General features: G+C 39.1%; 1 protein-coding gene across 3 annotated transcripts in view; it reads left to right on the top strand.

The window, feature by feature from the left end:
- LIMA1 (LIM domain and actin binding 1) overlaps positions 1 to 26,188 on the top strand; it is a 91,781-nt gene that overhangs the window by 2,561 nt on the left and 63,032 nt on the right. The window lies entirely within an intron of this gene.

The raw sequence follows: 26,188 nt of genomic DNA, 5'->3' as shown, positions 1-26,188 counted from the left end.
CTTGTCTTTTCTCTGGTATTTTTCACCACTCAACTATAATTCATTTAGAGCCCCTGAACCAGAAAAGTTCATCAAAGACAGTACATACACAGACACAAAACAATGTTGGGAGTATGAAAGATCACTAAACATCTTTGCCATAAAAGGACTCCTAACCACAAATTGGAAGAATTTGTCATTATTTAAGTTGACAGCAAAACTAGTGTTCAAGCATTCTTAATTCCATACACTATGAGATAGATGATTTTCATTTGGATTGGAATTGTACCCTTTCTACAGATAGGAAAATGTGTAACTTGATTCCTAAGTCAATAATTTCCGTAAGAAAAGGCTGGTTTTTGAAAAAAGTTTTCTGTGGTCTTTCATTGTATGTTTTTGTTTTTAGAGATGAGGTCTTGCACTGTTACCCAGGCTGGAATATGGTGGTGCGATCACAGTTCACTACTGCCTAAAACTCGTTGGCTCAAACTATCCTCACGCTTCAGCCTCCCAAGTAGCTAGGACTACAGGGGTGTGCCACCATACCTGGTTAATTTTTCTTATTTTTTTGTAGAGATGGGGTCTCACTCTCACTGTGCTGCCTAGGCTGGTCTTGAACTCCTGGCCTCAAGCAATCCTCCCTTCTCTGCCTCCCCAAGTAAGCCTCTGCATCCAGCCAGTTTTTTGATAGGAAATTAAAGTACTTCATTTTGGATTGTGTACAGTAATCTCCAGGTGAGGTTAAGTTACTTAACACAGACTTTTAAGGTTAACAAACCACTGGTTGTAAATTGATGATTTCTACTTAATGATTATGAGGTTGAGATTCTATAGTAAATGGTACTCTTGATAGGACCATACTGATGTGTTTATTCTGTGGCTGAATGCAAGATCCTCGAGACTCGGCCAAATTATTGTGTTAATGCAGATCTCTTTTTATGAAAAGGATGGGTTTGACCCAACAAGGAATCCATTATTCTGTATGTCAAATGATTTCTGGACACACAAAAACCATTTCTAGAGACTTCACATGTCCACTCATAAGAAGTTAATGTGACATCATGAAAATTTACATTCTTTTGATTTTCTTTTAAAGAATTTGTTAATAATACTACCCTGAAACTAAGAACTTTGATCGTTAAGGAAAAAAGATACAACTTTTTTATACTTCTGATAACAAGGGTAGAGCTATTTTTTCCTTATTATTCTATAACAGAGTTTATGATATAGAAAACAATCCTTCAAACATGTTTTGTCTTGCACAGAGTATTGACAATTTTGTTTCATTAACCATAAATTAGTAGTCCTGATATGGTTTTACTTAGTTTTCGATTTCCGCAATCATTTTTTTTCATAAACTGAAATTCAAGCTAATGCTCCAGCGCTTCTTTTCTTCATAGTCAGTTTTACAAAACAGGTAACATTTGTTCAGATTTGGTTTCCGGGTCCCGCACTAGGGGAAACCTGCCTGTCTATACATAGCATCCAGTGATTTCCCTCTAATGGCCCCTCACTGTCCTCCTCCTTACCACTTGGCAACCTTTGACCAAGTGGTTTTCTTGACATGACCACCTGGTTCTCCATTTTCTTTTTTTTAATATATATTTTGTAGAGACAAGGTCTTGCTATGTTGCCAGGCTGGTTTTGAACTCTTGGCCTCAAGCTATCCTCGGGCCTTAGCCTCCCCAAGTGCTGGGATTACAGACATGAGCCTGTAATTATTTTCTTCCATACTCCTTCACTAACTCACAATCTTTCTGCCCCTTATTGAGGGTGTTTGCCATATTCCTGTGCAGCATCCTGTTGTCACTGTACTGTCTCCCTATGTAATCTGATCTATTTCCCGATTTCAACTATTACCTCCATGTGAGTGACTTGCAAATTTCTCTTTTTAAAAATTTTTTTCATGTAATATATATAATTCTTGTTTTACTTTCACATATACAAACACATACACATCTTAAAATTAAAATTATAAATGTATATTATGTAATACTATGATATATATTTATATTATTTATTACAAATTAAAAATTATATGGCCAATGTGGTGGTTCATGCCTATAATCCTAGCACTTTGCAAGGCTGAGGCGGGAGGATTGCCTGAGACCAGGAATTCAAGACCAACCTGAGCAACATAGCAAGACCCCACCTCTAGAAAAGATAGAAAAATTAGCTGGACATGGGGACATGCACCTGTAGTCCTAACTACCCAGGAGGCTAAAGCAAGAGGGATGCAGGAGCCCAGGAGTTTGAGGTTGCAGTGAGCTATGATGACGCCACTACACTCCAGCCTAGATGACATCCAAGACACTGTCTCAAAAAAAAAAAAAAATATATATATATATATATACACACACACACATATTGATATACATATATTCATTATAGAAAACTTGGAAAAAACAAATAAAATGACAAATAAAAAAATAACCCATATTTCATAATCTGTTCCAGAGAGGTCTACCATTTGGTATATTTCCTTTCAGTCTTTTTTTTTCTTTGATGTACACACACATATACATACACACAAACATACAGATAATTGGGCTCATACTATTACAGTAGATATAGTTTACATTTGCTTTTTTTCACTTTGTGTCATTATTTTGCATGGCATCAAAATTATTTGAAAACAATTTTATTGCATATTTAATACTTATTATAACCTATTTAATAATCTGTTGCGGTTGCATAATTTAATTATATTTCATATTAATAAAAAAGTGAGAACAGATTTATGCATAAATCTTTGCAAATTGCTCATTATTTCCTTAGATTAGATCCCAGATGTCAAATTACTGGGCCAAAGGACATGAAAATTTAAAAATACTAAGTTTACTCCCAAATTGCTTTTCAAAAAGACTAGAATAATTAACCTTTGCATTTGCAGTGATTATGCGTGCCCATCTGAGCGCGTGCCCATCTGAGCGCGTCCCTAGTAGCACTGTATGTTTTTTTAATCTTTACTAATTTGATAAGCAAAAGTGATTTAATTTGTGTTTCATTACTAGTGAGAGAGAACATTTTTCATGCATTTCCATTTCTGTTTCTCCTTTTGTGAATTGTCCTTTGGTTAATCTCATTCCCATTTTTTTTGAGTATGTAATTAAAAATGTTAATTATGTTGGTTTTTTGTTTGTTTGGTATTCTTTTACTTGGAGCAATTTTTGGGGAAGCACAGATTTTTACTAGACTAAATTGAGTAAGTGCAGTGATAAAGTGGAAAGCGTACAGAAGTTGAAACTGGTGTTATCAATTCCCATTGTTTTGAGGGGCCAGAGCCTGTGATCAATGAAGCAGCACTGCAGAGGGAAGAGTGCTCCTTGAGAGTCAGCATTCCCAACCTGGTGTTGTCAGCAGCCACTCAGGTGATCTTGGACAAGTCATTCGTGGTCTCAGAGCCTCATCTGTAAAATGAGAGGGTTGGACTACTGAACCCAAAGTCCACACAACTTTTGTGTTGACAGGATGACTTTAGAGCTGCTGTTCACCAGACATTCTGGAATTACTTTCTGTCCCATCTTTAACCCTTCACCTATTTTAGACACATAGAACCTGAGAAAAGACTGGATGTAGTAAAGGTAATTTCTCCTGGAGTAGTAAGGCTTAACGGAGCCTGGGGCAATTTAGTATGTCTGTGCCCTTTAACTTTCAGGACAATACAAGTCAAAAAGATTGGTATTTTTAAGGCCCTCCCATAGACTGACACTTAGAAACCTGGCAAAATAAGTCATAGGACCCCTGCTGATCTATGCCACAAAACTCCATTATCTCTAGTGGATATGAAGCAGGTCTCATTTTTTGACAAGAAGGTTTATGTTGCCAAGCCAAATTATTTCACAGTTCTGCTATTCCATACATAAAACTGTTCTTAGTGTTTTTCTTTGTGATTTGTATAAGCTTTTCTTTTTTAATTTTTTTTTAAAGACAAGGTCTTGCTTTGTTGCCCAGGCAGGAGTGGCAGGATCACAGCTCACTGTAACCTGGGAGCTCCTGGGCTCAAGTGATCCTCTGGCCTCAGCCTTCTAACTAGCTGGGAGCAGGCACATACCACCACACCCAGCTAATGTTTTGATTTTTTTTTTTTTTTTTTTTGGTAGAGATGGGGTCTCACTATATTGCCCGAGCTGTCTTAAACTCTTGGGCTCAAGTGATCTCACCTCACCCCCCTCAAAATGCTGGAATTATAGGCATGAGCCACCACATTAGGCCAAGTTCTTCATTTTTAAGAATGTTAATTCTTTGTCCTATGGTCAAATATGTAACAACTGGTTAATATTTAACCAGTTGTTTGCCTTTTAATTTTGTATATAGTGTATTTTTTACTTATCTATAAATATTTTTATTTTGGATTTCATCTGTTGCTTTTATGCTTAGGCGGCCTTCACCATCCAGAGATAGGTTAAATATTTACTTTCATTTCTTTCTATTTTTTATGGTTTTATTTTTTATATTTTGTTCTTTAATTTGTCTTGAATTTACTTTGAAATACCAAATCAATATGTTTAGTGCCTCTGTGCATCTTCTGAGCTCCAACTATATTTCCAACTACCTGTTAGGCTGTGTGGCTAGTCCCTATGCACCAAGAATCTGCACTCACCTAGCTTCACTAAGGAGAAAACTTGAGGTTGTCTTTAACACTTCTGTCCTTCTCCCACATTCAGTCACTCACCAAGTTGGGTCAATTCTACCCCAACAGTGACGAAGGGCTCGTTAACCAGTCTTCTAATCCAGAACCTCTTTTGCCAGAGTTCTTGATCAATCCTTAGAGTTGGCTTCAGTTTTTCCCTTTCAGTTCTTAGTTGTCATAAAAAAATCAGAGCACTGATTTTCAAAGTATGATTCTTTCAATTACTTGTATCAGAATCACCTGATACAAGTTGGTTAAAAAGGTAGATTCTCAGGTTCCACCTAGACCTGGAAATTAGTATATCTGGGGGATGAGCCAGGGAATCTGAGATTTTAACAAGTACCTTGAGAGATTCATACACAAATTTAAGGAGAACCAATACCCAGGTAAATTAAGTCTAAATTTTTGTGTGTGCCCTTCAAGACTCCCACACTTCCACCCTGACAGCCTATTTTTCCAGGCTTATCTCCCACAATGCTCCCCACCCACCTGGCACTGTGGCCATATAATAATTCACTGTTTCCTGGACCCGCCCTGTTCTTTCCTGCCTCTGTGCCTTTGCTCATGCAGTTCCTACAGCCTCATGCTCCTCCCTCCTCCCACCCTCCAGATAAAATCCTTTTCCTTGAGAGCCCAAATCAAATCCTACCTTTTTTTAAATAAAAAAACTTTTAAAATTTCTTCTGTTTGAATCAGTGGTTCCCTCCCCTGTCTTAGCACTTTATTTTTACTTCTTACCTTAATGTTGTTACTATTTACGAATTATTGCTTCCTTGTTAGGTTATAAACCTTGAAAATGTGAGAACCTTGCCTTTCCTTTTCATTTTGTAGCCCTATGCATATCGAAAGCAATCACTATATGCATAATACTCATAGTATATGAAATATATCTGATCTTACAATAATAGTGTGTAGCTTTTCATCACACTTAGAATAAAATTAAAATCCATTACCATTGATTCTTTTTTAATTAATTAATTTATTTTTTTGAGATACAGTCTCACTCTGTTGCCTGGGCTAGAGTGCTGTGGTGTCAGCCTAGCTCATACATAGCAACCTGACACTTCTGGGCTCAAGCGATCCTCCTGCCTCAGCCTCCCAAGTAGCTGGGACTACAGGCATGTGCCACCATGCCCGGCTAATTTTTTCTATATATTTTTAGTTGGCCAATTACTTTTTTCTATTTTTAGTAGAGACAGGGTCTCGCTCTTGCTCAGACTGGTTTCGAACTCCTGACATTGAGCGATCCTCCCACCTCGGCCTCCCAGAGTGCTAGGATTACAGGCATGAACCACCTCGGCCCATTACCATTGATTCTTTATAAGTCCTTTATAATCTGGCTGCTACTCATCTCTATTGTCTCATACTTCTAATTCACTCCCTAGCCATATTATTCCTGCCTCAGGGCCTTTGCATTTGCTATTTCCTCTGCCTGGAAAACTCACCCATCTCTTCTTTTCTAGCTGCCTATATCTTCCCCATCATTCAGGTTTCAGCTCAGATGTCATTCACTCAAAGAGGCCTTACCAGACCACTATCTGAAGTAGCTGCCCCCTTTCTTACTGCCACTCTAGTTACTCCTTTTGTATTTCCTTCACAGTGTTAATCTCAGTCTTTAATTGTCCAGCTTCCCCCATAGAATGGAAATTTTGTGAGAGCAGAGACCTTGTCTGTCATTGTTAATATTATGACCTTAGCGCTTGTACTGCCTGACACATGGTAAATGTTCAGTAAATATTTGTTGAATGAATGAATAAGCCTTGAAGGTAGACTTCTCATTTTAACAAGTCTTATTTTAGTTTGCAATCTAAAGTGTTGTTGGCATTTTTTTAAATGGACATCAGCTGAGGTAGTTCCACTGGGTTCAAATCAGGTAGCAGTCTCTGAGGATTTCTGAAGGTAGCAGGACAAAGGTTTGGATACTGTGACAACCAGGATTCAGTTCCATTCAAGTGCAGGTTTTCCAAGGTGTTCCCACAATCTAGGCCACTATTTTACTACTACTGTAGCCATCTACTTCCAGGGTTGTTACTGCTAGATAGAGTCTATCAACTCTCACTACATTTTTGAAAGCAACTATAGCAAAACTAGAATCCAATTGGCTAGAATCCTCAAGCAACCAGAAGTTTTCTTCTGCTTTCATTCTCTAAGGAAAAAATAAGGAAGCCATCTAGAATCTTCAAGGAAAGGTAAAATGATTTTCATTATACTTTATACTCTGAAATCGGACAGTGTACTGATTAGAATGACTTTCAGCAACAGCTTTAAATATGGGATTTCTTATCAACATCAAATCAAACCAGACATTATCACTAATTAGTCCTAATTTCTTTCTATTTCCCTTCATTAGTTAGCCTTATTTTTATTTATTTGTTTATTTTTTTGAGACAGAGTCTCACTTTGTTGCCCAGGCTAGAATGAGTGCCGTGGCGTCAGCCTAGCTCACAGCAACCTCAAACTCCTGGGCTCAAGCAATCCTACTGCCTCAGCCTCCCGAGTAGCTGGGACTACAGGCATGCACCACCATGCCCAGCTAATTTTTGTATATATTTTTTATATATATACAAAAATATATTTTTAGTTGGCCAATTAATTTCTTTCCATTTATAGTAGAGACGGGGTCTCGCTCTTGCTCAGGCTGGTTTCAAACTCCTGAACTTGAGCAATCCGCCTGTCTCAGCCTCAGAGTGCTAGGATTACAGGCGTGAGCCACCACGCCCGGCCTAGTTAGCCTTATTTTTTAATTTCATTATTTTTTTTAATGCTGGCTTGAAATTTTATTAAAAATAATGCTTTTGGCCGGGCGCGGTGGCTCATGCCTATAATCCTAGCTCTCTGGGAGGCTGAGGCAGTAGGATCGCTTGAGCCCAGGAGTTTGAGGTTGCTGTGAGCTAGGCTGACGCCACGGCACTCACTCTAGCCTGGACAACAAAGTGAGACTCTGTCTCAAAAAAATAAAAAAAAAAAAAAATAATAATGTTCCTTTCGTAATGTCAAGGAAAAAAAAAATAATAATGCTTTTTATAGCAGCTTATAGTTTTCAAAGTACTTTTGCTTTTATCCTTTCATTTAATCCTCATAACCATCTTGTGTGAATTAATATCTGTTTTTGAGATGAAGAAATTGAGACCCAAGGAAATCGACTGACTTTCCCTTGCTGACTAAAAGACCACTTCCTAGTAAATGCCTCTTAATAACATTTTTACATAGCCAGGAATGGTGGTGTGCACCTGTAGTCCCAGCTTCTGAGGAGGCTGAGGCAGGAGGATTGCTTGGGCCCAGGAGTTCAACGTTTCACTGAGCTATGATTGCACCACTGTACTCTAGCGTGGGTGGCAGAGAAGGACCCTGTCTCCAAAAACAACAACAACAAAAAAAACCAAAAAAAAAAAAAACAAACAAAACTTTTTTACAGTCCTAAATTTGATGTAACCTTTAGGAGATAAACCTTAAAATTCACTTAAAACAGTTATATATTTGTAAAACCCTTAAGAAATAAGATGCATAGCATTGGTCCACATAAGTAGCAAGATTTTATTACTTCTGTGGCTGTGCGATTTGGTAATTCTTTATGTGACTAGCATTGGCTATGCTTGTCCCTGATTAAAGCATTGTTCTGTGTTAGCCTCTCAGATTTTTTTTTTTTTTTTTTTTGAGACAGAGTCTCGCTTTGTTGCCCAGGCTAGAGTGAGTGCCGTGGCGTCAGCCTAGCTCACAGCAACCTCAAACTCCTGGGCTCGAGTGATCCTTCTGCCTCAGCCTCCCGGGTAGCTGGGACTACAGGCATGCGCCACCATGCCCGGCTAATTTTTTTTATATATATATCAGTTGGCCAATTAATTTCTTTCTATTTATAGTAGAGACGGGGTCTCGCTCTTGCTCAGGCTGGTTTTGAACTCCTGACCTTGAGCAATCCGCCCGCCTCGGCCTCCCAAGAGCTAGGATTACAGGCGTGAGCCACAGCGCCCGGCCTAGCCTCTCAGATTTTTAAAGAAAGGAAAGATTGGAGAACTTGCCTAGAGAAGAGTCATTTTTCAGTAAACCCATTTTAATTCTTCTGCTTGAAGGTATTGGTTAAATTGATCCAAACTTGCTCTACAGATTGAGCAAGTCCTGAAAAAGACACATCATCTAAAATTTCAGATAAGAAGAATGGAAGCCAGGCCCTTCCTGGAAATGGCCAGAAGTGAAACTAAGAAGCCCTGTATTTGGAGAAAACTCGATTAATTATTAAGGACAAGGACTGGCATAAGAAGGTTATATCTTTAACAGAACAACCCTCCTAAAATAAGTATATATGTTTCTTCTGTTTTGAGATTGTAAAGAATACTCTTTGATTAACTACTTTGTCTTAATTAAGCACGTAATTGGCAAGACCTGTGATCATGTAGTTTCTAGGCAAATATTCAGTTATGTAGTTGGGGCTGTGTTCAAATATGTGGCAATGGAGTAGTAGCATAATACTGTTTTTCATTCATACAACAGATGTTTATTGAGCCCCTACACTGTGCCAGGCACTGATATTTGATGCATCTGCTATTGAAGTATGGAAAGGTACACAGGATAAAGGAGAAATAGGCTGTTCAGAGAAAATCTGTGCTTTGTTGTAATGGTCTTAGCCAACTGTAGATTTCCACATTCTTTTTCTAATTAACTATGCTTTTCTCTACTTTTCACCTCAAATTTGAAGTTGTTGACATAATGATCTATATTCCTACTTACTGAAAGAAATTTTCCTTACTATATGTGAAAAACTACTGAAAAGAAAACCCTGTTGTATTATGTTTGCCCTTACAATGAGTTAATTATCAACTGGGGAGGGGAGAGATGGAACCAAATGAATAAATAACAAATTAGATTAGTTGGGAGAAAGGCAGACTTAGACATGGATTAGAGCTGGTAATTCCTTAATTTAATGAAAAAAAAAGAGGTTTTTGGGTGGTCTTTCATGACTTAGAAATTTTAGGCCAAAGTCAGTTTTTAAAGGCTGTAATAGGGGTTACTCTTTTACTTGTATAAATAAGATATGTGAAGATTACCACAATTATGTAAAAAGCTAATTTGAGTTTCAAAAGTGCAAGAAAATAAGATATTCAAATGAATGAATAAGGTAATAGAAGCTGTGCAGGAAGGTTATAGTTATGTTATCTTCAACTTAAAAGTTCTTACAGAGATGTTGATAATACCTAACATTTGGTCCTTACAAGATATAATTTGACAGATTTAGACTTTCTGGTGCAGAGACATGGTGTCAGTGTTTTGAGTAGGTCTGGTGTAACTACTAGTTTATCAGAGGTGACATTAGAGATGCTCTCTTTGTGTCAATGACTTAACCGAAATAAGCTGACCGTGAAATTCCATGTACATTAGAACTGATTTTCTGGTTTATTCTCTGTGCTGGAGGTCATTTTTGCTTCTAGCCCAGCCTCCTAAAAAAGGCAAAGAGCTAACATTCATTTAACCTCCCTGGGCCTCAGTTTCTTCATCTGAATAATATTCAGTAACAAATAAAGTGGAACAATAATACTACTCTACTTCTGAGTGTGTTACTGTGAAGATTAAATAAATTTATATGTGCAAAACAATTAAAACAGTATCTGACACATGGTAAATGCTCAATACATGTTAGATATTTTTATTACCACCACCACTATCATAATTTATTAAGCATTTATTTTAGCAATGCACTAAAATAACATTTTAGAGATGAGGAGACTAAAGTTTAGAGTAATCTTCCTAATGTTACCCAGTAAGTGGTAGACTCAGTATGTAGGCCTGAGCTGAACGGAGCTGTGGGCAGAGTTGACGTGGCTATGGAACAGCCAGGGGCATTTGGCCCAGCCCTTACCATTTCTAGTTTCAAGACCCTTAGAGGATGACTCACCCAGATGGCCCCTATATAACAGGAATCTGTCATTTGTACTGTCATTAGAACATGGACATTTGGGTCTGTCAGACTGTCAAATCCTGCTTCTACCACTTACTAGCTGTGTGACCTTGAGCAAGTTATTGATCTTTTCTAGAGCCTCAGTTTCGTTCTTTGTAAGATGAGGATAATATTTGCTTCATGGTATCCTAAGGATTAAGTGAATAAGATCAAGGGGAATGAGATAACGTGTAAAGCACCTGGCATATGGCCAGTGCTTGATAACCAATCCGCAGGCCTTTGCTAAAGTGGCTCAAATTTACCTGATTCTGACATAGTCTATCTAGATGGTGGGCAATTAGGGTCTGTGTCCGCAAAAATTAGACGTGTTAGATGCCACATGAGAGATTCAGATTCCATAGATGATCCCTGATATTCACAGTGTGCCCCTGCCCCCACCCAATTGAGAAGCACTAGACTGGCTGGTAGAGGGTAGCAGCTGAAGCACAACCCCACACAGTGATCTCTTAATGCCTGGGTTGTCACGTCGTGTTGTGTCATTGGGCTTCTCACAGGGCTGTGCTCTGGTTAGAATATTAATGAGCAGTCAAGGGGTGGGTGCCCTACAAAAGGGAACTCCACAGAAACGAAGCTCTCATCTGTATAGTCAAGCAACATTTCTATTTGGAAAGAATATTAATGAGAGCTGGATAAGAATCAGACACCAGGAAAGGACAGCTGCTGTGGGAGGCAATTTTAATTGTACAAGGAGTTACACATGATATTCAGAAAGTCCTCATGCAATTAAAAAAAAGTAATTAAGTTGCAGAGATAATAAACAATTTATACATGACATTTAAAAAATAAATGTGGTTTCAAAAAGTAAATGAGTGGCCAATACATGTTTGAAAAGATACCCAACCTTCAGCATAATTAAAGGAATGAAAACTAAAACAATAAGGTACCATTTTTCATGCATCTCCTATCAGATTGGAAAGAGTGAATATCAATAATGCTTAGACAAGGGTGTAGAGAATGGTTCAAATATAAATTGATGGGCTGGGCGCGGTGGCTCATGCCTGTAATCCTAACACTCTTGGGAGGCCGAGTCGGGCAGATTGCTCGAGGTCAGGAGTTCGAAACCAGCCTGAGCAAGAGCAAGACCCCATCTCTATAGAAAGAAATTAATTGGCCAACTTCTATATATAGAAAAAATTAGCCAGACATGGTGGTGCATGCCTGTAGTCCCAGCTACTTGGGAGGCTGAGGCAGAAGGATTGCTTGAGCCCAGGAGTTTGAGGTTGCTGTGAGCTAGGCTGACGCCACGGCACTCACACTAGCCTGGGCAACAAAGCAAGACTCTGTCTCAAAAATAAATAAACAAATAAATTGATGCAACTTTTTTTTAAAGGAAATCTGGAACTATTAAACAATTTAATGCATAGGCCTATAGGTTTTTTAAACTAGAAATGTTGCTTCTAAGAATTTATACTGTAGATGCACACCTCCAAGTATGCAATAGTACAAGCATGTTCATTGCAGTCTTGTTCATAATAATGAAGAACATAAAGCAACCTAAATGTCCACTGATGGGGTCCTTATTAAATAAGTTTTTTTCTTGTTTGTTTGTTTTAGAGATAGGGTCTTTCTCTCTCACCCAGGCTGGAGTGCAGTGGCATGCATGATCATGGCTCACTGCAGCCTTAAAATGCTGGGCTCAAGGGATCCTCATGTCTCAACCTCCCAAGTCCCTGGGATTACAGGTATGAGGATTTCAAGATGTTACAGAGTGAAATACTATGTGCTACTGAAAGATTGCAATAGATCTTTAGGTTATGAGGTGGAAAGATGTCCAAGAGGAAATAATGGCTGAACAGCACATTAACCATTGTAATATATATATATATATATATATTTTTTTTTTTTTTAGTTGTCCAGCTAATTTCTTTCTATTTTTTAGTAGAGACAGGGTCTCGCTCTTGCTCAGGCTGGTGTCAAACTCCTAAGCTCAAATGATCTGCCCACCTCAGCCTCCCAGAGTGCTAGGATTACAGGTGTGAGCCACCACACCCAGCGCTTTGTATTTTTTTTTTTTAGATGTGTATGCTTATACATGTTGTATGTTAACTTCTCTATGTCTCAGTTTTCTCATCTGTAAAATAGGCATAGTGGTATCGGCCTCATGACTTGTGAAGATAAAATGGGATAACCTATGTAGAGTGCTTAGAACACTGACTGACACATTTATGTGTTTGCTATTATTATTGTTATATTAATATATAGGCAATATCAGAAAGTTTATACTCCAAATTATGACAGTTTACCTTTGAGAAGTAGAATTGGCTTGGAGAGGGGGCAGACAAGAGCAGGCAGGGACTCTTTTTTTTTTTTTTTTTTGAGACAGAGTCTCACTCTGTTGCCCGGGCTGGAGTGCCTTCACGTCAGCCTAGCTCACAGCAACCTCTAACTCCTGGGCTCAAGCAATCCTTCTGCCTCAGCCTCCCCAGTAGCTGGGACTACAGGCATGTGCCACCATGCAGGGCTAATTTTTTCTACATATTTTTAGCTGTCCAATTAACTTCTTTCTATTTTTAGTAGAGACGGGGTCTCGTTCTTGCTCAGGCTGGTCTCGAACTCCTGAGCTCAAAGGATCAACCCGCCTCAGCCTACCAGAGTGCTAGGATTATAGGCGTAAGCCACCGAGCCCAACCAAGGACTTCTTGTATATTTCTACATAACTGTTTATAATGGGCAGGCCCATCCTAGACCAGTCACTTTTGAGCAAGGAGCCTAAACAGTGAAGAAAATGGCAGCTCTGGTTTGGCGAGCTCAGTGAGACCTTCAGAATAGAAGTTCCCCAAAGGAAGGAAGAGGGAGAGAAGGGTGGTGGTGTGGGGAGATGGGAAGGATTCTGATAGATTCCATCGTGGCTACTGAAGTTCTTTTTGAAACCTGCTGACCTAATAAAATATTTTAAAAATTGTATAAGAACCTTGTACGAGAATATGAAGGCCAATATTTATCTGGATTTATCTTTTTTATAATTCACTGTTAAATTTATACTGAAAAGGTGATTTGTGTTTAATTTGACTTCTGAATAAAATCTATAGAAAGTTATTGCTCAAAATACCCAAAACAAACATTTAAAAATAAATGGAATAGAAGGAACAGGATTGAAGTTAGTAAATAAAAATATGAGAATTTTTTTTTTTTTTGAGTCAGAATCTCACCCTGTTACTTGGGCTAGAGTGCAGTGGCATCGTCATAGCTCCGTCAACCTCAAACTCTGGGTTCAAGTGATCCTTCTGCCTCAACCTACTGTGTAGCTGGGATTACAGGTGCATGCTGCCATGCCCAGCTAATTTTGTATTAATATGTTTTTTGTAGAGACAGGGTCTCACTGTGTTGCTCAGGCTGGTCAAAATTTTGATGTTAGGCTGGGCACGGTGGCTCATGCCTATAATCCTAGCACTCTGGGAGGCCGAGGTGGGAGGATTGTTTGAGTTTAAGAGTTCGAGAATTAGCCAGGCATGGTGGCACATGCCTGCAGTCCCAGCTACTTGGGAGGCTGAAGCAGGAGGATCACCTGAGCCCAGGAGTTTGAGGTTTCTGTGAGATAGGCTGATACCACAGCACTCTAGCCAGGGCAACAGAGTATGACTCTGTCTCAAAAATAAATAAATAAATAAATAATTTTGTTTTGTTTTATTTTTATTTTTTGCCTTTCTTCATATGTTCTAAAAATTTTTGATGTTTTAAAGAGACCACTAATTTCTCTTTCGTGTTACTACCTCCATTATATAATATTATATAGAGAGGGCAATTTTTGCACTAAAAAAAGTCAAACAGCCAAAGCAAATATAACATTTATGAATTATTTTTAATCAGAACCTTATGACATAGGCCTTGTTAGGACAATATGACACATAAAATAAGCTAAGCCCAAATATGTGTTCTGTTAACTAACCCTTCAGAATAGTGTCTATTGGAAATGGTTTAGCCTCTGAGGCATACAAAGACTGACAAGATCTGGCTCTGACCTCAAGCAATATGCCAGGTACTGTTTTGCATTTATTATCTCCTTTTATGTTTAAAACAACCCTATAGGGCAGGTTTATCATCCTTATTTTATATAGAAGGCAAGTGAAGTACAGAGAGGTGGCCATGCATCTGGTAAGCACTGGAGTTAGAATTGAAACTATCTGGTTCTGTCGTACTGCCCTGCCTCCAGGAAACATGGAGTGAGGCTGGGTTATGTGAGCCCTGTGTGGAGGGCACACTGAGAATTCTCAGGAACCTCAGTAATCCTCTAGTCTAGTGACTTTCAAGCTAAAACTTTTTAAATAACTTCTCTTTAAATAGGATTTATAGATCAAACTATTCACCTATTTCAAGTATGCAATTCAGTGGTTTTTAGTGTAGTCATACAGTTGTATTGCCATCACCACAATCAGTTTTACAGTATTATCACCTCCCAGAAAGAACCCATACCCATTAGCAGTCAGTCCCCTTTCCTCTCACCACTAGTCCTAGACAACCACGGATTCTCTTCTGTCACTATAGATTTGCCTATTCTGGACCTTTCATATAAGTGGAATCATACAACATATGGTCTTTTGTGATCGGCTTTTTTCATTTAGCTGAATATTTTCAATATTCATCCGTGTTGTGGTATGTATCAATACTTCAGTCCTTTTTATGACTGAATAATATTCCTTTGTAGGTATATACCATGTTTTGTTTATCCATTCATCAGTTGATGAACATTTGGATTATTTTCACTCTTTGACTATTGTGAATTATGCTGCTGTGAACATTTGTGTACAAGTTTCTGCATGGACATGTTTTCATTCCGTGTGTGAGCATATGTACACACACAGGAATAGAATTTCTGGCTCATGTGGTAATTCTGTGTTTAATCTTTTGAGGACTTGCTGAACTGTTTTCCAAGGTGGCTGCACCATCTTATATCCCTACCAGCAGTGTATGAGGGTTCCAGTTTCTCTACATCCTCGCCAATGCTTGTCAAACTATAATTCTTTTAACCACAGCCCACAGCAAGAAATATTTTACATTCCTATTCAGTTTACACACAAAAATAACTGAAACAAAAGCTTTATGAAAAAATATTTGCCTGTACTATGTGTGATGCACTCTGACATTTTCTGTTGCATTCTCTTCTTTTTCATTAAAACAAACATGCTGCTTCTCACCACTAAAATTAATTTCACAACTCAATAATTGTAACCTGCAGTTAGAAAAATCCTAGGCTATTTTACCTCCTTCATTTTATTTTAGAGGAAAAAGAGACCCAGAGAGGTGGCTTGTTCAAGATCATACTGCTAATTAGTGGCAGATCCAAGATTAGAGCCCAAGCCTATTCCCTGTTTTTAACTTTGACTTCTCAATAAATTATAGTTGCCCTCATATTCAGTAGATAAAAATAAAATGGTCTTTCTATTTAGACACCTTTTTTTAACCTTTCTATATTTTTCTCAAGCAGCATTTTATCATTTTTATTTTTTATAATTTTTTTGGGGTGGGAGGGTCTTCCGGTAAAGACCAGAAAACTTGCTAGACAAGTTCTTTTTTTTTGAGACAGATTCTCACTCTGTTGCCCCTGCTAGAGTGCCGTGGCATCAGCCTAGCTCACAGCAACCTCAAACTCCTGGGCTCAAGCGATCCTTCTGCCTCAGCCTCCTGAGTAGCTAGGACTACAGGCATGTGCCACCATGCCCAGCTAATTTTTTCTATATATATATATATATATATTTTTTTTTTTTTTTTTAGTTGGCCAATTAATTTGTTTCTCTTTTTAGTAGAGACGGGGTCTCCCTCTTGCTCAGGCTGGTTTTGAACTCCTGACCTTGAACGATCCTCCCGCCTCAGCCTTCCAGAGTCTTAGGATTACAGGTGTGAGCCACTGCGCCTGACCTAGACAAGTTCTGAAAGAGCTGTAAAACTCTAGCAGCATTTTCAATTCAGCAACAAACCAGAATAGAGAAAAAGGAATGAAAAGAACTCTATTTTATTATCATGAGTCATTTGTCTACACAATGATTTTTGTGCCATTTGAACAGAAAGTTCTAGGTGAACCTAGATGATGAGCATCAAATTAGATCAGATTTATCAGTTCAGTGTCCTAGATTCATTTTTGACCAAACCTCAGTGTACCTTTAAAGGTCATCCATTTGCCTCACAATGCCAAATTTGAAGATCAATCCAAATTGAAGTGGGCAATATAAAAAATTTTATGTTGCTGTTTTTCTATTTTTCTTAGAATATATATAGGTCTTTTTTTTTTCTTTTTCTTTTTTTTTTTTTTTTGAGATAGAGTCTCACTCTGTTGCCCTGGCTAGGGTGCTGTGGCGATAGCCTAGCTCACAGCAACCTCAAATTCTTAGGCTCAAGTGATCCTCCTGCCTCAGCCTCCTGAGTAGCTGGGATTACAGGCATGTGCCACTATGCCAGGCTAATATTTTCTGTATATTTTTAGTTGGCCAATTAATTTCTTTCTATTTATAGTAGAGACCGGGGTCTCGCTCTTGCTCAGGGTGGTTTCGAACTCCTGACCTTGAGTGATCCTCCCACCTTGGCCTCCCAGAGTGCTAGGATTTCAGGCATGAGCCACTGCACATGGCCTGGAATATATATATTCCAGGCATTAAAGGAATTAAACCATTTAATTCAGGGTTTTCCAACATATGATGGGGAGCCTCTAACATTAGAGTCAATTCAAGGTTCTTATTAAAATATGGTCTTCCTGCGCCCTTCTCCAGACCTAATGAGTCAGGATCGTGGAATGGGACCTGGAAATCAATATTTTATACAAGTTTCCCAGGTGAGTCTATGTATACTCAAGTTTGTGACCTACTGAATTAAGTTTTTTCCCCCTTTATTTCTCATCTTTATTCCCTTTTGGTTTCTAGAATTACTATTTGGCTTTATTACCTGTAGAGCCAAATGGTTATTCATTAGAATTTGTAAGAAAACACCTGAATTATGTCAGCAGAGAGCATTAACTACAGCAATCTATATTGATAGAATTCAGTCTTATTCTACCTGAGTTTACTGCTGGAGAGCATTTTTTGATGGCTATGTCCGCTGGTTTCCCATAATTTGGAATTATTTATTTTAAAATAAATACAACTGTGGTAGTCCTTTTTGAGTTGCTCTAAAGGATTACCTAAGACAGGGTAAGAATTCATAAAGAGAAGCTCATTTGGCTCACAGGTCTACAGGCTGTATGAATAGGGTGGCACCAGCACCTGCTTCTCGTGGGGACTTCAGGGAACTTTCAGTCAAGGTGGAAAGTGAAGGGGGAGCAGGTGTGTCACATGGCAGGAGAAGGAACAAGGGAGGGGGAAGGTGGTGCCAGCCTCCTTTAAATAACCAGCTCTTTCGAGAACTAATAAAGTGAGAAGGGTAAAAGGCATCAACCCATTCATGAAGGGATCTGCCCCCATGACCCAAACACATCCCACCAGGCCCCACCTCCAGCACTGGGTATGGAATTTCAACGTGAGATTTGGAGGGAACGTGTATCCAAACTGTATCAATAACCTATTATATGGTTTCATTTTCTTTACCCTGAAACATTGGCCTCTAAAAATAGCTGAATCCAACAAATGAGTTCAAATACCTGGGATCCCTCCCTTCATTAACAAATGCTTGAGTGCCCACCATGTGTCAGGCACTTCTCTGAGAGTTAAAAGACAGTGTGATTTGTAAAAAACTACAATGTGATCAATCAGGGTTGGGTCTAGTACTTCGGGAATTTAAGAGGAACCTGACCCAGCCCAAGCTTGAGGGGTCAAAAAAGGCATCTGGAAGAAAGTTTCCTCTAAGCTGGGACCTATAGCATAAGGCCAGGCAAGGGCTCAAGCATTTGCAGACAGAGGGTGGCAGTGTGCTCAGAGGGAGCAGTGTGCTCACAGAAGGGCCTGAATCTGGAGATAAGTTGGGCCTGCCCAAAGGTGTGAGCAAACACTTGTGCAAAGTCCATATGTGAAAGAAAATAAAGGGCGGAAGAGGGTAAAAATATTGATTAATAAAGATTTATTAAGCATTTATCAGGTGCTAGATAGTGTTGTACATACTTGACATTTAAGAACTTGTTTAATTCTCACACATTGAGATATTGATCTCCAATTTACAGATGAAGAAACTCAGAGTTTAATAACTTGCCCAAGATCACATAGCTAGTAAATGGTATGAGGTTCAAACAACTAGATTCTAATCCACGGTCTGTGCTCTTCACCTCTTGCCATTTTCTCTCCACTGTGTGTCACTGTATTAGGCATTTTATGTAGAATTTTTGAGGTTGACATAGGTGATGGTATATGCCTCAGAGATTTGCACATGATTGCCATAATTAGAAAGAGGCAGAGTGAGAATCTATCTGTAAGACCTCTTTTTTTTTTTTGTCCTGTCGCTTGTCTGACTGAATTTTTGGTTTTTCTTTTTCTTTTATTTAGAGACAGGATCTCGTTGTCTTGCCCAGGCTGGACTCAAACTCTTGGGCTCACGAGATCCTCCCATCTCAGCTCCCAAGTAGTTGGGGTTCTAAGCTCGCCACTGCACCTGACTAAGTCTTCTTTTTAGCTTTATACTTTGTGTACGTTTTGTTATATCGTACTATCTTCCGTGTTACGTTATTTTGTATGATGTAAGCAAAAATTCATATGCCAACTCTTTGGAGAAAAATTATTTGTGATTAAATTTAATTTGAGGGCTGGAGGTTAAGAGAAGATAATGTATATGATTTGGGTTGTGTTATGTTGTGTATTTAGAGAACATACGAAACGACCCACCATGCTGTGGAAGTTCTAGGATTGTAAGTCAAGAAAGTTAGGGCTTACCATCCAGCTTTGGGAATCATCCGGTGTAATCGCCTCTGATGACTTGGGAGTAGGTGAGCTTACTCAGAGGAGGGAAACTGACCCTGGAGTAATTTCTGGGAGCAAGGGTGAGGGGAGGGAAAAAAAGGATTCTGTGAGAAAATTGAGAAGTGAAATTGCTTCTCAGTTACACAACCTCTTTTTTGTTGTTCTTGCTCTAGATCTTAGTGTTTTTTTAAGGCACAAAAACATCCTTAAAAGGAGATTTTAAAAGAGATTGAATGCTATTGAAGTGACTGTGTCCTGATGCAAATATCTACATCCTTATTGATCCCTGGGAATTTGATCAATGTTACAATTGTCCTATTGTCTAGATATATGTTTCTATAGATACCTGGCTGAAGCTCTTGCAAGAACAGTAGCAATGATTATTCTAACATGCCTACTGATTTGTCTATCATCATATTTCTGAATAATAGAATAGTGAGCCTTTTATGTATAATATTTGAAGTTATTTAGTGGTTCTATTTTTTTCATATCACTTGATTTGTATCAGAGTTTGAATAAGCTGAAATTACTGAATAATTCATAGTTCTGAAAAATATGTGCTTTCTCAACAACTAGTCTTGGGACTGCATGATAAGCATTCATTTTCTATACTAATTGTGTTTCAGATAAAGTTTAAAGCTTTGTGCAATTCATTCAAGACATATTTATAGGGTTTAGAAAGCAATATACTAGATGCCAGAAGGGCAAGAGGCAAAGGTCTGTCCCCTGACCTCAAGCATCTTTTTATTAAGATTTATAAAATTATGATAGGAGGCCGGGCGCGGTGGCTCACGCCTGTAATCCTAGCTCTCTGGGAGGCCGAGGCGGGCGGATTGCTCGAGGTCGGGAGTTCAAAACCAGCCTGAGCAAGAGCGAGACCCCGTCTCTACTATAAATAGAAAGAAACTAATTGGCCAACTAACATATATAGAAAAAAATTAGCCGGGCATGGTGGCGCATGCCTGTAGTCCCAGCTACTCGGGAGGCTGAGACAGAAGGATCGCTTGAGCCCAGGAGTCTGAGGTTGCTGTGAGCTAGGCTGACGCCACGGCACTCACTCTAGCCTAGGCAACAAAGTGAGACTCTGTCTCAAAAAAAAAAAAAAAAAAAATTATGATAGGGCAGCAGAAGGGACCAATGGTGATTAGGAATAGGGCTGTGGCAGTTCAGGAAAGGGTCCTTTGTGGAGGTAGTTCTTCAGTTGAGTCTTTAAAGGTGAATTGATTGAGTAGAGTATGACATTCCAGGTGGAATGAAAAAAATATGTGGTATATCCAGGGTAGAGAAACTGGTAATGGTATGATTTCACAGATTCTAGATCTCTTTTCAGAAATCAAAGTTCTGTGGGGGTGGTAGGCATTTTACTATCAAAGAAGGAAGTTACAAATAAGCAAAGAGGGAATACTAGAATGAATCTTGTCATGCTGGAGTCAGAAGTAGCAGTATATTCTGCTTGTAATGAATGCTCAAGGAAAAAAAAAGAAAGAAAAAAGAAGTAGCAGTATGAATTTATAGTTTATCAAATACATATAAATACAGAGATAAATATAGAAATGTAGGCTGGGCGCGGTGACTCACACCTGTAATACTAGCACTCGGGGAGGCCGAGGCAGGAGGATTGCTCAAGATCAGGAGTTCGAAACCAGCCTGAGCAAGAGCAAGACCCCATTTCTACTAAAAATAGAAAGAAATTAATTGGCCAACTAAAAATATATAGAAAAAATTAGCCAGGCATTGTGGTGCGTGCCTGTAGTCCCAGCTACCTGGGAGGCTAAGGCAGTAGGATGGTTTGAGCCCAGGAGTTTGAGGTTGCTGTGAGCTAGGCTGACGCCATGGCACTCACTCTAGCCTGGGCAACAAAGCGAGACTCTATCTCAAAAAACACACACATTCCAGGGTTCTTTCTCTACTCAAAAAAAAAAACACACACACACACACACACACACACACAAAAACACACAAGTCAAAAAACAAACAAAAAAAAAACGTTTTTTTTTTTTTTAGCATTGCAAGATATTCCGGGCTGATCTTATATTTACCCCACCCCAGTTCTAGAACCAACTACTTCTCTAAGGTTCCCTGACTCTTTTTATTGGAGAAACCCAAATTGAGGAACATTCTACATAATACCTGACCTGCTACTCTTCAACAGTATCAAGGTCATGAAAGACAAGGAAAAACTGAGGAATTGTCATAGGTTGGAAGATACTTAACAAGGCATGACAACTAAATACACTGTATGATTCTGGAACAAAGAAGACATTAGTAGAAAAACTGGTAGAATTTAAATAAATAATGTCTACAGTTCATGGTATTGTACCAATGTCAATTTCTTAGTTTTTTTTTTTTTTGAGACCGAGTCTCGCTTTGTTGCCCAGGCTAGAGTGAGTGCCGTGGCGTCAGCCTAGCTCACAGCAACCTCAAACTCCTGGGCTCAAGCAATCCTTCTGCCTCAGCCTCCCGAGTAGCTGGGACTACAGGCATGCGCCACCACACCCGGCTAATTTTATATATATATATTAGTTGGCCAATTAATTTCCTTCTATTTATAGTAGAGACGGAGTCTTGCTCTTGCTCAGGCTGGTTTCGAACTCCTGACCTCGAGCAATCCGCCCGCCTCGGCCTCCCAGAGTGCTAGGATTACAGGCTTGAGCCACCGCGCCCGGCCAAAATTTCTTAGTTTTGATAATTGTGCTTTGGTAATGTAAGATAAAGCTAAATGAAAAGTACATAGGAACTCTTGTGCTTTCTTTGTAGCTCTTGTGTAAATGTAAAATCATTTCAAAATAAAAGGTTAAAGAACTGCTAACTTCCAAAACTTTTTCAAGTATGTGAATTTAGTCACTATTTTTTGTACAAAATATAACCTGGCCGGGTGTGGTGTCTCACACCTGTAATCCTAGCACTCTGGGAGGCCAAGGCAGGAGGGTTGCTTAAGCTCAGGAGTTTGAAGCCCATCTCTACTAAATATATATATATATATAAAACCTTAGAAATAAATGTAATTTATGTTTTGAAAAACATTATGTGGGAACATATTTCCTGTTGCTTTTATTTAAAATTCCCCTTTGCAGCTTGAAATTTTTTAGGTTGGTTTTTTTCCTTTTAATTAGTTGCTCCCTTTCACCTCTTCACATTCAAATTGGTAAGAGTTGTTGGTAGAAAAACTTTAAAACTCTACAATATATTTCTAAAAACTGTTTTAATGAGTGAATTCATACAGTTTGTACTTTGTTCTTTCTAATTCTTTGAGGCTGTGTTCAGGAAGCTATACCACTTGCATAAGTAACCATCTCAGAAGGAAAAAAAGAGAGCCAGAAAGGCAACTGAGATTGGATTTATAAGAACAGGATTTTCTTGGCCGGGCGCTGTGGCTCATGCCTGTAATCCTAGCTCTTGGGAGGCCGAGGCGGGCGGATTGCTCAAGGTCAGGAGTTCAAAACCAGCCTGAGCAAGAGCGAGACCCCGTCTCTACTATAAATAGAAAGAAATTAATTGGCCAACTGATATATATATATAAAAAAAAAAAAATTAGCCGGGCATGGTGGCGCATGCCTGTAGTCCCAGCTTCTCGGGAGGCTGAGACAGAAGGATCGCTTGAGCCCATGAGTTTGAGGTTGCTGTGAGCTAGGCTGACGCCACGGCACTCACTCTAGCCTAGGCAACAAAGCGAGACTCTGTCTCAAAAAAAAAAAAAAAGAACAGGATTTTCTTAGTGGTTTTGGGGAGGGCTGATTGTGGGGGCAGCTCATTTGCTTTTGTTCCAGTCTGGTTTCTGAAAGAGAATTCTCTTGGTCAGGTGAGTCTGTAAATGAATTTATTAGAACAGGTTTCCTGGAGCAGCTCCCAGCCTCACCCTAAGCAATAGCTTGAGGAAGCAGATACCTGAGGCCAAATTTCCCAGTGAGTCACTCTTAGACTTATCAGGGACCTTTGTTGACAGAGCTTTATCTCCAGGCCACAGCTCATTCTAGGACAGTTTAGCTGTCCCACCTCCAGCTACCTGGTTTGGAAAAATAACATTAAACTGGGAGTTAGAACTCCAGCTCTAACTGGTGACTTTGAGAAAATTATTGGGCCTTTATGTGGCTCAGTTCCTTCACTGTGAAAAAGGGGATTTAGTTACTTGTTTTGTAAGCTACTTTCTTGATGAAAAAATCTGCAGTTTGTGTCTAAAATTGAAGGCATTTTCCTTCTCAGCAAACAGCTCCCCTTTATATAATATGTAACTCATTGTTTGTTATACCTCTATTCTTCCAATCTCTGAGGCTAAAAATCTTGGAGTTATTTTTGTTATATCCATTTTCTTTAACTCTTACAACTGTCAACCACTCCAGCAGTTCTTCCTTCACAGTTGAAGTGGTAGTAGAATGCATATGACTAAAGAGAATGGGGTTTTAGAATCTGAAAGTCTGAAAATGGGACTCTTATCTGAGAGATATACCAGGTGGGTGGAGATACCACTCTTTTAATGCAAGCCTTTGAAAGCAGTGAAAGGTGGATTTAATCATTATTCATTACTTGTAGTGGAAAGAAAATGGACTTTGGAATCAAACAGATTATGAGTTTGAATCCCAGCTCTGCTACTTTATAGCTAAGTGATCTTTGTAAAGTTATTTAATATGGCTGAATCTCAGTTTCTTTATCATAAATACAAGATAATAAAATCAATCATGTAGAGTGGTTATAAGGATTAAGTGAGATATGTGCTTTGTATAAAGTAGGTGTTTTAAAATGTATATTTCCTTCAAAGAGTCTGATTTCTAACCTTAACTTTGAAATTTGTAGTTTCCTCTTATGCATCACTTGGATTTTTCTTGCTGATGTGTGTATCTCAACATGTACAGCAAAATGTGTCATTGTCTCTCTCCTTTCTATATTTACTCTCTGTTAATGGCATCAACAGCATCAACAATAGCCTTCTAGTCCTTCAGGTTTGACAATGCCAGCTTTGATTCCTTCTCTTACCGTAAATCCATTTTATTCTAAGAACTGTCAGTTCTCTCTTCCCACTTTTCCATTCTTACCTATTCTAATTTAATTTAAGAATTTAAACTTTGATTACTTCTCACTTAGACAGTTTTAGGATATTCTTGACTAGTAATTTAGACTCCAGTCTTTTAAGTTGCACATCGCTGCACAATAATCTCTTTATAAAGCATAATGTTTATTATTTTACTTTTTCAGAAACTTTATGTGTTCCACCATAGACACAGAGTAATCCACTACAGAGATCTTATCTTACAGATGTGGATAATGAAGTTCAGGGAAATTATTTTTTTGTATTTGCTATAAAGGTCATGCATGTGCACATTAAGACTAGACCTTGCCTGTAATCCTAGCACTCTGGGAGGCCAAGGCGGGCAGATTGCTCGAGGTCAGGAGTTCAAAACCAGCCTGAGCAAGAGCGAGACCCCATCTCTAGTATAAATAGAAAGAAATTAATTGGCCAACTAATACACATAGAGAAAATTAGCCGGGCATGGTGGCGCATGCCTGTAGTCCCAGCTACTCGGGAGGCTGAGGCAGGAGGATTGCTTGAGCTCAGGAGTTCGAGGTTGCTGTGAGCTAAGCTGGTGCCACAGCACCCACTCTAGCCTGGGCAACAAAGCGAGACTCTGTCTCAAAAAAAAAAAAAAAAAAAAAGACTAGATCTCATCTCCGCTCACTCACAGGCTAGCTTTTTCTGCTGTTGGAATTTGGCCCAAACTCTTTAGTGTGGTTTTCAAGGCTCTTCCCAGTCAGGCCTCGTTCTGTCTTTTCCTACCTTATCTTCAACTTCTTTTATACCTAGAGTTTAACTCATGCCCCCAAAGGTGTTAATGCTATTCTTCCTGCCTGAGAAGCACTTTCTTCCTCCTGCCCTAACTTTGTTGAAATTCCACGCGTTCTGTATGTACACCCAATTCAATCTGATGTCTTTTCCTTTCCCTTCCACCAAGCGAGTAAATGAGCTGCTGAATTCCTAGACCATTAATTTCCTTTAGCTACATTCTGCCTTGTGCTGTAATTATTTGTGTACTACAGATTATGTACACCATTCAGGCAGGAGTCTCTCCCTATGTCTTGTAGGAAATAGTTATTCAGTAACCTGGTACCAGAATCTATCAAAAATCACGTACTGACTCTCACCTTGATATGTTTCATAGGTGCTAATCACATTGCTAGGAAATAACAGTATGCTTCTATGAAGACAAATGTGGCCAGGATGAGGGCCACCTCATTTCCTGACTGTAAGGTGTGCTTCTCCTACCTGTACATGTTTTAACTTTCCTTGGCTTTCTGGCCAAGAGTAATTAAAACCATGGACTTAGACCTGGGGATTAACTCCTTTTTCTTTATCATGCTCATTCCCTCAAATAAAATAATTAAGGCTTTTCCTTTTTTTTGTCGTTTTTTTTTGTTGTTGTTGTTTTTTGAGACAGGGTCTCACTCTGTTGCCCAGACTAGAGTGCAGTGGCATCATCATAGTTCACTGCAACTTCAGACTTGTTTGATCAAGTGATCCTCTTGCCTCAGCCGCCCAAGTAGCTGGGGCTACAGGTATGTGACACTATGCCTGGCTGATTTTTGTATTTTTTGTAGAGACAGGACCTCGCCATTTTGCTCAGGCTGGTCTTAAACTCCTGGCATTAAGCTATCTTCTCACATTGGCCTCCCAAAGTGCTGCTGCGCCCAGCCTGCTTTTCCTTTTTTAATAAACAGACTTATAGGCCGGGCGTGGTGGCTCACGCCTGTAATCCTAGCACTCTGGGAGGCCGAGGTGGGCAGATTGCTCGAGGTCAGGAGTTCAAAACCAGCCTGAGCAAGAGTGAGACCCCG

This window comes from Microcebus murinus, chromosome 10 (assembly GCF_040939455.1).
Source record: "Microcebus murinus isolate Inina chromosome 10, M.murinus_Inina_mat1.0, whole genome shotgun sequence".
Classification (NCBI taxonomy): domain Eukaryota; kingdom Metazoa; phylum Chordata; class Mammalia; order Primates; family Cheirogaleidae; genus Microcebus; species Microcebus murinus.
This window is presented reverse-complemented; position numbering and strand designations above follow the sequence as displayed.